Consider the following 14,667-nt stretch of genomic DNA (forward strand, 5'->3'; position numbering starts at 1 on the left):
TAAGGTCCTCGACCGCCTACGAGCCTATAGGTTGTATTACAAGCCTTCTAAATGCACCTTCGCTACTAAAGAGGTACCCTTCCTTAGTTTCCTCGTATTAACTAATAGTATAAGGGCTAACCCTAATTAGGTTAAAACTATTACTAAATAGCCAACCTCTACTAGTATTAAGGAGCTTTAGTTATTTCTCGGCTTCGCTAATTTCTACCGTCGGTTTATTAAAGGCTATTCGCGGGATATAATACGGTAATACCCCTAACTAAGCTTACTAAAACTAAGGCTAACCTAACTAGAGAGTTTAAATAGACTAATAGAGCATAAGCCGCTTTTAACGGTTTAAAGCAACGCTTTACTAAAGTCCCCCTACTATACTATTTCGTACTAAACAAGCAGATTCGTATTAAGACTAACGCTTCGCAGTTCGCTATATCGGCTATAATATCGCAGTAGTCGGACAAGGACTACTACTAGTACCTAATTGCCTTCTTCTTACGGAAGATAATCGATATAGAGCGTCGCTACGAGACCTACGAGTAAGAGCTTTTAGCAATCGTAGAAGCCTTTAAACACTAGCGCTACTATCTCGATAGTGCTTAGTACGCTATTTAGGTCTATATAGACTATAACAACCTCCGTAGAATTACAAAAGTTACTAGGGTTATAGGTCGATAGGCTAGATAGGCCGTCTACCTCGCTAGGTTCGATTTTAATATACTATATCGGCTAGGCGTAAGTAACCCTACTAATAGCCTATCGAGGCGACCTAATTATAATAGCGAAACCTAATATATTAATTTATTATTTCTAACCCTATAGCACAAGATTGCTATAGACCTTATAGTAAAGTAAGCGTAGGATAAGCGGACTTCCGGACCCTACGGCGGCAACAAATACTATAGCGGAGTTATCGTTCTTCTAGTACGCGTTAGAAAGGACGTAGATCGCTCGAGCTATAATAACTCGATTAAAGACATTGCTATCTATAGCGATAGTACTACCGAAGAGGTTATAGTTAATCCGGCTACTAGTGCTACTAGATATATATAGTACGTACCTCGTTCGATAGCGAGGGTACTATTAAATAACCTTATAATTAGGGATAGTTAATCGTTTATAGATAAGCTGTTACGTACTTAGTAGAGGGACGCCTTTGCTATTAAACGCATTAATAGGCTTATAAGTAGGCAAAAGACTCGATCTAGTAAGAGTAATAGTTAGTCGATCGACGACAAGGGTTACTTAAAGTTTAAGGGTAGATACTATGTCCCGCTAAACAATCGATTAGATAGGAGCTTCTTAAGCGACACTATAATAGTAAGCTTACCGGTTACTATAGTATAGAGAGGTCGCATAAGCTACTATTGCGTATATACTACTAGCTATATAGTAAGCGGGATATAAAGGACTACGTAAACACGTATGCCGTATATTAACGAGTTAAAGCACTAAAGCACTTACTATTTAGCGAGTTGTCTTTACTTCCTGTTCTAAAGAAACTATTTATAGAGCTTATAATAGACTTTGTTATAGGCCTTCTGCCTACTAAGCGTAGAGGCAGTAAGGACATCTTCGACGCTATCCTTATTATAGTAGATCGATTTACTAAGGGGGCTCGTTATATCCCTACTTAGAAGGATTAGACAGCTATTAATATAGCTAAAGCACTATAGAACAATATTTTCTATAGCTTTTAGGGGACCCCTAAGGGGATAGTTTTAGACCGGGGTTCGACGTTTATATCTTATTATTAGAGTAAGATATGCCTGCAACTAAGACTTAAGCATCGCCTATTTATAGCATTCTATCTATAGACAGATAGCTAGACTAAGAGGCAAAATGCTACCCTATAGCAATACTTACGAAGCTATATTAACGAGGACCCTAACAGATAGGTAGACCTCCTATAACTAGCCGAATTCGTATATAACAATAGTATCTACTTATCTACTAAGGTCTTCCCGTATTTCGCTATAATAGATAGCAACCCTATAATGCTATAGGACCCCCTATCGCTCGAGGCCGAGCGTAAGGAAAGGGAAGCGCGTTAAGCCTCTAAAACACTAGCGGCTATCGAGAGGGTTTAAAAGATACGGGAAATCTATACTAAGATAGCCGAGAAGTTAATAAAGGCTTAAGAATACTAAAAGACCTACTACGATAAGCGGTATACGCTAATAACCTTTAAGCAAGGCGATATAGTTATACTAAGTACTAAGAACCTCCGTATCCGCAAACACCTATTACCTAATAGCAAAACAAGGCCTAAGCTTGCACTAAGATATATTAGCCTATTCCGCATTCGAGAAGTTAAAGGCTCCTCCGTATAGGCCTACTAGTTATAGCTTCTACTATACTATACTATTTATAATACCTTCTATATCTCCCTTCTTAAACTATACTACTACTACGGGAACCCTAATAAAGAAGCCCCTACTAAACATAAAGAGATACTAGCTAATAATAAAGAGCTATAGTCTATAGAGCATATACTAAAGCATCGGACTAGGCAAGGCAAGAAGGAGTACCTCCTAAGATAGTAAGGCTATTTACCTAAATAGGACTTATAGGAAGCTAAAGCCTCGTTCGAAGATATAGCTAAGTTATTAGACGAGTATTAGACTAATGTAAAGAATAAGAAGAAGGCTAAGGGCCTATAATGTTACTAGAAAGACCTAGGATTAATGCTACCCCTAGGGTGCTATTAGCTAACTAATTAGAGGCGAGCAATTGTTAGTAAAGACAAGGCTATACTACTATAGTAAGCGTATACCGAGTGTCGACGAGCGCGCTATAACTATTAACTAATCGCCTGCTCTTTTAAGGAATCTACCTCTTTACTAGCGTACCCTATAAGGCCCCTCTCTTAGTATTTAGACCCCCTCTTCTATTCCTTTATCCTATCGAGGCCCTAAGGCCTGTATAGTCGGCGAAGGCGCGCGTATAGCGAATAGTGCTAGTAGTATATTAGGGGAGCGGCGTACGGTCCTATTAGTAATAGTATTACTAAGTGTATTGCTAGGTTAGAAAAGGAAATTAGGAGTAAGATAAAGTTGGCGCTAAGACGGCTAGCGCCGCTATTGTTAACGTTAGCTACTCGCTACTATTATTAACCTTACTTGCTATTATTCCTATATCTATAAGAACGACCTTACCGCACTATAGCCTAAGGCTAAAACGCACTATACTAACTAAGCTAAAAAAGGATTAAGCTATTCGAAGGGCTCGAGGCTCGAAGGGTTAACCGGTCGGTTAATAGACTAACTAAGGGCAAAACTATAGAGCTAAGTTAGCTAGGGTCGATCTTATAGATAATAGGTTACTCCTCGATCTTTCCGACCCTTTAAGCGAGGCGAACCTTAACTATTGCACTTATAATAGCCTTTACCTATAGAAACTAGACGAACTGTGTTTTTTAAAAAGATAAGATAAGATTAGTTAACAATTAAAGGCTACTAAACCTAGCTAATTAGGGCTAGAGCCTAGCGAAACTACGATAGTAATAATAGCCCTCGTAATAATAAGAACAACCCTCGGAAGCGGACATTTTTAGGTCTTTTAGAGTAGACATAAAGAACTCGAAACGACATTACTTAGAACGGAGGCAGTACTATAATATCTCGTACGCTATCTATTATAGTAGGAAGACGCGCTTGTATTATAATTAGTCGATAGCGCTTAATTCTTATAGGTATATATTACTTTATTATATACGAGGATAGCGTAGTTAGAGTTGTATATTATACTAGTATTAGAAGGTAAGTTTTAATATAGTTATATAATTAGATAGTTAAGCGTTCAATTTAGCGCGGCGAAATAGCTTAGTTAATCTGCTAAGTTAGCGGCAATAGAGGTAGAATATAGATAGGCTACGAGGGCGCGGCCTTTAGAAGGGAAGCGTGTATTAGGGCTAAAGAGGCTATATGTAATTAGTATATAACTAGGCCGAGTAAAGCTAGGGTCTTAGTGCCTTAGGCAGGGCTTAGCGCTTAGCGTTAGGCTAACTAGCCTGCCTTCCTCCTTCTCCTCCTAGATCTCTATCGAATACTATACTAATCTACTACTACCCTATCTACCTACTAATATAACCCTTCTTATAATATATTAGTAAGGAAGTCCGTAAGTAGCGACTTACTCGTATTAATAAGTCGGACGATAGTCTGTTCGTTAATTAGCCGTAGAAGCGCTATAGAAGCGCTATTTTAGTAAGAAGCGAGGATTTCCGGTTATAGGTTGGCGGCTTAATAGCTAATATTTAGCTTAACTAATATCGCTTCTTAGTCTACTAATACTACGTATTTTTGTATAGTATAAATTAGAGGAGTATTAGATAGATATAGTCTCGCCTCTTTGTACTTGTAGTAATAAAAAGCAATGCGTTGTAGTATTGCGCTAGTATCGTATTAGTATAGTTAAAATTAGCTTCTTAAGTCCAGACCCGCTAAGCTCCTACGCCGAGCGGAAGCCGAAATTTCGCTAGTTTCGGTATAGAGGAAGCGCTCGTATTCGCGAATTTCTAATATATTAGCGAGCCTATATCTTTACTAGACATACATATTTTTTAAAACAGACAACGGGAGGTTTCTTAGCGATATCGATAGTATTATATCCTACCGAAGCAGAAATAAAGACGTATTATAGTAGTGTTGTAGTAGTACCCTATCGGTAGGTATAGATTCCGGCTTTCGAAGCTATAGTCTCTAGATCGATACGCGATTGCGATACGAATATATTAATATACTAACTACGCCGCCTTCGATAAACCTAAGGTAACACTAGCGACAGAAACGGCATAGAACCTACCAAATTCCAAGCTCTTTTATCGTAATAGCTACTAGTAGCGTATTAGAGGTATACCGATTAGGTGTGTTTATAGGTTTTGCTAATTCCTCGTAGATTGCCGATAGTTAAGAAGACGAAGAGGACCTTATCCGAGATACTACTACTATATTACCGACAACTGTATTACTATCGTTAGCTATTTAGTTAAGAAGCTTATTACTATAGCTAGTATTGCTAGATCTATAGCATACAGAAGCTATAATAAAGGAGCAAGCTGCTAATACTACGCGTACTATTATAGAAGGAATAAGATAGGAGATAGACGAGTTAAGAAGCTATATTGCTAAGCTAGAGACAATCGTTAGAATAAGTAAGACTATAAGGGAGTAACTATTAATATTAGCGATAACCTGCTCGCTAGAACTACGATCCTACTATTGTTTAAGTGTCTAGTTAGTTAATAGCATACTATATAAATTTGCCGAAGTCTACGAAGCAATTAGCCTCGTTAATATACTTCTTAACCTATGCCTTAAGTACGTTAAAGGACAACTTAATAGGGTTGAAGTCTAGCGAATATATAGGTAGGTATCGAAGGTAGACTCTAGCCGCCGCGACTATATCCTTTATACGCTAAGTACGGTAGATTAACGCGTTGTCTATAATAAGGACTATACTAGGCTCTATTTAAGGCAGTACTATATGCTATAACTACGCCTTAAAGATCTCCGCGGTTATAGAGCCTTAGTAAATAATCGTACCGTCGAGATAGCTATTAACCGAGATAGTAGGTAAGATACTCTATTACTTTAACCTTACCGCCGACCCTTCCTTAAAAATAGGGCAGTTAATAGGACCGTATCTATATTTCTGCTATCTAGTACGCTTATTAGACGCGCTCTCGTTAATATATACTACCTTCTACGCTAGTATATCTATTTGCCTTATTTTAAAGTTATCTTAAAGGTCCTAGTTCTATTCTACCGCAAACCGTATCGCCTTCTTTCTCGTCTACCTATGCCTCTTTAAAACTCGCGATACCGTCGGTTAGCTAATAATAACGTCGTATTCGTCGTATAGATACTATACTACCTTATTTTAATAGATATATAGTTAGTCGTTAAGGAATTCGAAGATACGCTATATAAATAGGGTAGGTTAGTTAAATTGCGACTATACGCGCTTAGCGATACTTATATTCTTAAAGATTAGTAATAGCGACCGTAGACGACCTAACCTCGCGAGGTCTTTAATATAGAATATACTAAATAGGCGATAATTATTATAGATCTTATCGATACTACGCCTAGCGATATTTAGTAGCTCGGAGATAGCAATATTAGATAACTCGCTCTCGTCGAAGAGGCGCTTAATCTTATTAAGCTAATAGTCTAGCAAACGCGCTATTAATAATACCTTCGAGAGGTATATACTATAGAAATAGCGACGACGAAGTATAGGTAAAGTATTATTTTAGTAGAGAGGTAGGAAACCGCTAAGAAGCTAATTCTATACTAATTATAGTGCAGCTACACTGCAGCAAGTTCTATAGTCCTCCGAGCGCATAGCGCGACATATTGAATAGCGTAATAGTTAGCTAACCCCTAACTGCTCCTTCCGTTTCCGTAATACATGCAATGCCACTTTCTACCGCTACCCTTAATAGTAGTCTTCGATCCTCTAACTTCGAAATGCCCGGGCTGCGAGTTCTATATGCACCTCGTTAATCGATTTCATTTGCCCGCTATCGCGGGAGAGGTCGAGTCGCTTCGCCGAACGCGTTTCTAATTACATGTCCTCTGCTATTACCTCTTCGGCAAGTGTGCGGATAGTACTCTAGGATACGGCCATCCGCGTAGTACTAGTAGCGTGTGTACTGCGATAGGTTTTTCGATTAGCTTAGTTGCGGACTAGGCGTTCGCCGGACTAGGCCTAGGCAGAAGCGTAGTACAACTACGTCCGATATAGCGGAATACCAAGAACGCGAAAGTGAATGCCAAAATCAATACATACTATAGATAGAATCCAAAGTAGGCTCCTAGGAGCATTGTTCGGGTTACGCTAAGACTCTGATTTCTTTTACTTATGCTTTCTTATTGTACGTAGGAGAGCTATCCGTATTACATCTACAATCAAGCTGTGACTAAGGTACATACGCATTAAGCTCCTACCGCCTGCTTCGCTACCTCCTCCTGCTTACGGTATCTCTAATTAAACTGTAATTAAAGTATGTATGTATTAAGCTCCTATCGCCCGCTTCGCCCGCCCCTCTTACTTACGGTGTCTCTAATTAAACTGTAATTAAAGTATGTATATATCGAGCTCCTATCGCCCGCTTCGCCCGCCCCTCTTGCTTACGGTATCTCTAATTAAACTGTAATTAAAGTATGCATATATCAAGCTCCTATCGCCCGCTTCGCCCGCCCCTCTTACTTACGGTGTCTCTAATCAAACTGTAATTAAGGTATACATGCATTAAGCTCCTATCGCCTCCTTCGGCAGCTTCTCTTAATCCGCTAAGCTATTACAACTAGGAATCATCGTTATTACTATAAAATAGACTAGGCTAACGTGTAACAGCCTTCCTCTTCGGTAATCTCTTAGCCTGCCTAGCATCTATAGATATACTAAGCTTTTGAGTGAACTTGGCGATGAATTCGACCTTATAGCGGATGTTGTACTCGTACGTTAGGTCTAGGTCGTGCATCTTTACTACCTAAACTATCTATTTCTTCTCGTTTCTAGCACGTACTTCGCGGAAGAAGCGAGAAACGGCTTAGATCACCTCGTTGATTATCTATATAGGGTCGACGAACACGACTATACTGCCCTCGTACAGATTAATGCCGGTACTACAGATAGGCGTAGTAGAAAAGATCTACGCTAGGCTACTGAATTGATCTTACTAGAAGTCGTCAACCAATTTCTGTAGGGAATTATCGCTAGCTCTAAGGAAGACAACTAGCAATCTATCTTTCTAAGCTTTAAGGGTGAAGATTTTCATAATTAGTAGAGAGGAACCGAAGGCTATACCCTTTTTGCCGACAGTTTCGGGATCGGCTTTTTGCTTGTCTAGAATTAATGCCTTTAAAGCCTTATATCTCTCGCTGCCGGCGACCAATTTATCGAGATGCTTAATAATCGGGTTGTCTTTTCTGTTATTAAATAAGCCTAGCATCTCCGCTTAGTCTACGGTGAATCGAAATCGCTAGTCTTCCTCTTTGTAACTGATAAGAACCTTTACCGACTTTCCTTCGGCATTTTCTTGCGTTACGTAGTGTCCGGCATCCTCTAGAATCTGAGACTTCTTTGTTACAGACGCAAGATTCAGTATAGCAAGTGAGAACTCTATATGAAATTTGTCGTCTAGAAGAGATAGGAGTAGAGTAAAGACGCGTAGCATAGTTAACTCCCGAAAGTATTAGTGTTTACTATCCTTAGCTTTCGAGAGTAGCAACTTCGATATCTTATCCGCCTCGCGCGTATTAATCTACTCGCGGTGTTTTAGCGTTAAGGGGGATAGCTAGCCTTCTTTTAGCTTATTCTTATCGGGCAGGTTTATAAGGAGCGCTCTATTGAACCACTTCGTAGAAAAATCTCTCCGAATCATTACTTACTTAAGGTCCCTTAAAAGCTTATCTGCCTCTTTATCTAGTTCCTTGCCTCTGCTACTCTTCCTTAGTACTACTAGACTCTTTACGCGCTTATCGAATGCTTCGATAGCGAGGTTCTTTAGAGTTAGATAGGAATTCTAGCTTCTCTCCTCGTCGATATTGCTATCCTTATCGCGTTCCGAAAACTGCTGCAGAATCTTAAGTAGGCTAACTAATACATATATACCACTGTCGTAGAATGTGCCTGAAAACGCCTAGAACTCTGTATTGCCGAGTATATATGTGTTCAGTCGCTCTAAGTGCCTTATAAGGGCAGTGTCTGTTTAGTAGTTCTAGTAAATCTCGTCTACCGCGACGAAGTATACTAGGATAAGAGTTCGCATCGTATTATACTTCTTTGTCTTAACCGTCTTATTGTTTTTTATTAGAAACTCGTTAGTCTTTAGTTTATTCGCGACGTGCTTTCGCACGTCGATCTACGCTCGGGAATAACTTAAACCCTCGAGCGCGGTACTAAGCGTCTTACTATAGCTATTAGTAAAGAGGACGTATTTGTAAAGACCTAGGGGTAGGTCTGTATACTAGAACTCTGTATGCTCTTTATACCTAGACTAGTCTTTTAGGTATCTATTGAACATTCTAAGCCTGTCGCGAGCTTTATTAAAGGTCCACTTCTTATGCTAATTATGCGTAAGACCGTGCTTCTCCGCCTACCTCTTATGCTCTCGGAGGTAGCGCTCGTTATAGAGAATCATCTCTAAGTCGGCTTTTTCTAGATCGACAGCTATCGGGAACTTATTTATAAAGTTCGTACTAGAGAGACCTTTACATAGAAGTACTACTTCTTAAATGCCTTCTAAAACAGTCCAGCGCTCCGCTATGCTTCCTAGGCAGTACGGGTAACCTAGGCCGTCCTCTAGTCGACCTCCGGGGCATAACTTATACTTCGGGTAATTTGGAAGACCGGCTAGCTAATGCGCAAGTTCCGATAATGCTATAAGGGCCTCGATGATCTCTTCGGGCTCCTTGCTATCGAGATCTTCGCGCGTATCGATCTTGTTCCTCTATCTCTAGATAGCCTTATGCTTCTTATATTAGCGTCGATTCAAAACTATAAGGAAGTAGGCAATAATCGATTTGCCTCCGGACATAAAGTCGCTACAAAAGAAACCATTCAGATAATCCCAGGCCTCTAGCAAATACCGAGCTGCAATAACCTAGAGCTGCGAGATTCTAGGCTAGTAGGTAGGCTTGAATGCCTAGAGTAGCACCTTAAATCGCGGATCCTTAAGGTTATTTACCTTATAGCCTAAAAAGTCGGCTATTAGCTAGAGGTACTTTTCATCCGCGTAGGTGAGTTTTTCCTTCGATCGATTAGCGAAACTCGCGTGAAAATCCTTATCTTCTATGTCCTCGACGCCGCTATTTCTAAAATTAAGAAATTCGGCATCCTCTTTACTCTTAGACGCTTGTCTGAACTCCTCTTCCTCTAATAAGTCTACCGGCTTATCTTCTATGCCGGTAGTAGCTAACATTAATCGGGAGGGCAGACGTAAGTGCCTACGCTTAGGCACTAGTAAGGACGTCGGACCAGAGCTATCCTCTATATCTATTCCATGCTCTTCTGAAGCTCCGGGCTCTTGTCCTGCATTGCTAAATTCGTTAATTAAAGGCGGATTAACGTCTATATCCGATATATACTCTCCTAAAACTCTAGGCTCTTGTTCCGTATTGCCTAGCTCGCTAATCAAAGTCTAATTAACCTCTATGTTTATTCCGTGCTCTTCTAAAGCTTTAGGCTCTTAGCCTGCATTGCCCGGTTAGTTAATTAAAGGCTAATCAACGTCTATGTCCGATGTATACTCTTCTAAAACTCTAGGCTCTTGTTCCGCATTACTAAGTTCGTTAATTAAAGTCTGATCAAACTCGTTACGCGTCCTATGCTCTTCTAAAGCTCTAGGCTCTTGTTCCGTATTACTAAGTTCGCTAATTAAAGTCTAATCAAACTCGCTACGCGTCCTATGCTCTTCGAAAGCTTAAGATTCTTCTCTTCTAATATACGGCCACTAAGCTATACGCTCGGGTAAGGTATAACGGAACAAAGACCGGCGTATAGCCTCCTACTTCTTATATAGCTATATCAGCTTGTCTCCCGACTTGCGCTTACGGCGAATCGTAACCTTCGATGCCTAAGGCGCGGGAGCGCTAGTTACGATTTTCTAACTTCTAATCGTAACCTCGTTCTCTATCTCGGATCTCCTTGCCGATTCATTCTGCAAGGCCTAGAGTGTTACCGTTCTATAGATAGAGATCGGCAGATTGTGGTAGAGGTAAGACACTGCGGACTAAAGGTCTTCGTTATCTAAGATTGTGGATAACCTACTATCGCGAGGGTCGTACTAGATTAGTGTATTAGTCTAGGCATTAAACGCAATTCTCTTTAAAGCCTTAGTCTTGAGTTTAGTAAGGTCTAAGGCTATAGCGCCTTTGAAACGACCTCCTAGAGGCAAGAGTGTTGCGAGGCTTATTATAAAGGAGTCGGGATTCAGAGCATTACGGGAAACATTAGGCCCTATTTGCTCTTTCGTGCGCTCCGTAAGCTAAGAAGTAGCGAACACTTTAATAGACGTATATTCGTTAAAAGGGCGGCGATCGGGGAATGTTAATTCTTGCTCGTCGCTATCCTCTTTATCCTCCTCGTTATCTACACTAGATAATGCTAGCGGAAAGGTATGCCGCTCGCGCGATGGATTATAAACAGGAATCTCTAGACGGTCGGCTAATTAGCGCTATCTCAGACTATACATATCTCTAAAGTTGTCGGACATACGAAGCTTCTATCTGTCGTTGTCGAGCGTATCCCGTAGTAGTAAAGTCGTAAACTATATAGGGACCTTAGGTGTGCTACGGTCGCGTAGAGGTGACCTCGCCCTAGCTTCGGTATCCGCGTAAAGTAATAACATTTCCGAGATGCTGTCTAGAAAAAAAATAGCCTTCTTCTAATAGTTAGCGCTTTCGCTATTGAAGTGAAGGCCTTCGGTATCCGCGTTAAGTAATAACATTTCCGAGGCGGGAGGACGCCGGTCTTTGATATCTAAAGGAAAAATAGGCTTCTTCAAACGGTTAGCGCTTTCGCTATTGAAGTAAAGGCCTTTAGTCGTAGGCGGTATAACCGTATTATGCTAGGAGTTTGCGACGCTAGGTAGGGTTACAATCGGCATAGAAATAGCAGAGACCTTACGATCGCTACGAGTAACGCGCGCATCTAATCGCCTAGCGGAGTTAGGGGAGTCGACGTCGCCTTTCTAATTTCTACGAGTCGCTATCTAGTTCTAGGAGTGCTTGCTTTGTAACTACAAGTACGGAATAAACCTATAAATTATCTTAACGCAGTCTGCCTCTTCGAATTTACTATAGTGCCGCATAATAGGCTCTACTACGGAGTAGAATTGTCCGGTAATATACGCCGCGACCTCGTCTCGGATTCCACTCTATAGCTGCTTCGTTACCGGAGTCTTCTCTATATCGAATATTCCTCTTGTTCGGCTTTCCTCTATATAGGCATCCTTAATCTGTTGCTATAGGCGTTTGTAGTTTGAGAAGAAGGTGTCGAAGGTATGCTTATAGTTTAGGTCCTATTTGTATTCTGCGAATGCGCCGTCGTTTAGCGCTACGACCGTAGCTATAATAAAAGTGCGATACGCGAATGTTTATAGTAAAGAGATTATATAATAGCAAAGTGAGAATTACATATAGTAGGGTAACGCGCGCGATACGCGCCCCGCGATATATAGGGCGTGCAGATAGGGATAGCGCGAAGCTTATTTCGGCTACAAAAAAAAAAACCAAACAACAAAAAAAAAAGTATGCCTACTTTGTCTCTATTCGTACCCTTCTACTACAACTAAGATAGCATACAGATCAATTAGTAACGCGCTCGCGGCCGGATTAACGTATATAGCTGCCCTCCTTACTTCTACTAAAACACCGGCATAACTAGCGCCTAGCTACTAAGAGAGACAGAAGCAACGCAACAAGAAGAAGAAAAAGAACGTACAAGAACACCGCAACAAGCTATATTAAGCGTACAGAGACGGACTATAGTCGAGGTTCGAAAGAGATAATATCCTACGCCTACCGCGTAATAAGCCTACGAAAAAGAATGCTAAAGCTCGTATAAAGGCATAGCTCGACTTATTTGAGAAAGAGGTATGTTCTATATAATCCTAAGCGACCCTAAAGACTGTTGCTCTCTACCGTAACGACCGACGCGGGCCTCAACCTTAATTAGACCTTAATTGAACATCTAGCTCTATATCTACTAAGCCTTACTCCTCGCCGTAACGACCGACGCGGGCCTTAACCTTAATCAGACCTTAATTAAGTATCTGCCTCTGTATCTACTAAGCCTTACTCCTCGCCGATACGACCGACGCGGGCCTTAACCTTAATTAGACCTTAATTTAGCATCTGCCTCTGTATCTACTAAGCCTTACTCCTCGCCGAGACAACCGATACGGGCCTCAACTTTAATTAGACCTTAATTGGATATCTAGTTCTGCATCCGCCTACGCATTATATAAGATATCGAGGGTCCTACATTTTAGGGGCTCTACTGCCCTATACCGTACCGGTATAGTTACATAGGATATAGAAGGAGAAGAAGAGTGTCTCACGTTGTCGGAAGCGGTACTAGTAACATCGACATATCCGGACGTCCTACGCTATCCGGAGTACTCGTGCTTTCGTACTGCTAGGAGGTTTTAGGATATTGTTTCGCCGATGTGGATGCTAACTAACGACGTTGTTAGCATAACTCTCTCCTACGCTACCTACATCTATACTTTCGCCTAATATAGTATAAAAGCGAGCACGAGGATAGGGAGGATAAAGAGAACGAGGAGGATAAGGAATCTAAAGAGGACGAGGAGGATAAGGAGGATAACGAGACTAGACGGCATTAAGGTAGTAAAGATAACATTCCTGCTACCGACGACGATAACGACGATAATAACGATATATACGCCCGCGAAGAACGTTACCCTAGGCGTGCTATAGACGCTCGTCGCCGCGTAAAGGAGTTAAACAATCCGTTAACTAAAGGCACGCGAGGCACTCGAGCTACTATATAGAATCGCCTAAATCCTCTAGACACTCTACGTCCGCCTGTACTAATCCCTTATAAGTCTACGACTACGCGACGCTAGCAGATTACCGGCCGAAAAGAAGAGCTTAAGTATGCACACCTCCCGGAGGGCTATATACACATATCGGAAGATAATTTCTTTTAAGATACAAGCAAGCGGAAGGGAGAATTACCTAAACATAGCGCTCCGCTATCAAACCGAAAACTAAATAATCGCGGTAGCAATGTCGGCGGCAAGCGGAAGAGGGAATCATCCGAATATAGAGCTCTACTACTAAAGCGAAAGGTAGATAATCGCGGAGGCAACGTCGGCGGCAAGTAGAAGACTATATCGACAAAGATTACGGGAAAGGTAAGTGCTTTACACTATCAGTCGTAGGACAATGCTTATAAAAAAAAAAACAGGCGTCGTCGCTCTCGAAGGCTTCTAATAAAGACGAGGCGGAGGTGTTACATAGGCTACCGTTTAAGGACATTCATAGACGTTAGGTTTAGGCATATAGCGCAGAGCTAGAAAACGAGCTTAAGTTGTTTCTTAAGAGCACGTATGGATTTGGTATAGCTTTCGAAGAAGTCGAGCTAAACAAGAGTACGGGAATTGCAACTAAGATATATAAGCACGTGCGTCGTAGTATAGTACCGATAGGGATAGAGACAGAATTGATTGGTATAACTAAGGGCTGAGTAGATACTATATAGCGTAGCCCGTCGCACGACTGCGTATTCTTGGTTCTAGCTAGGGCTTTTGCGCTCCTCGGGCCGCTCGGGTCGCGTTATATATTACGTCTTCAAACTCAACTCTACTTCCTCTTTATCGCTATTACCTTGCTCGATGAACTCTACTATTTACTATACTAGCCGCGTAACGTAGAACATTGTCCTTCGCTGCTGTGTTTCGATGCTATTAGCATTCTAGAATGTGAAGCTCTTCCTAATAGAGCATACGCGTCTGTCGAAGTTAAAGGCTCAAACTAGCTCGAGGACGGTGTATGCATATATGCTATAGTTTAATCGAATAAGTTCCTTAACGGGGAGATCTTTCGAGGTACGGGTATGTTTTCTTTGCTCTATAGCGGTTCTGACCGACATTTCGGAATGACGAAGCTCTTCTTAGCTAAGCACACGCAT

Source organism: Pseudocercospora fijiensis (genome assembly GCF_000340215.1).
Source record: "Pseudocercospora fijiensis CIRAD86 unplaced genomic scaffold MYCFIscaffold_3, whole genome shotgun sequence".
Classification (NCBI taxonomy): domain Eukaryota; kingdom Fungi; phylum Ascomycota; class Dothideomycetes; order Mycosphaerellales; family Mycosphaerellaceae; genus Pseudocercospora; species Pseudocercospora fijiensis.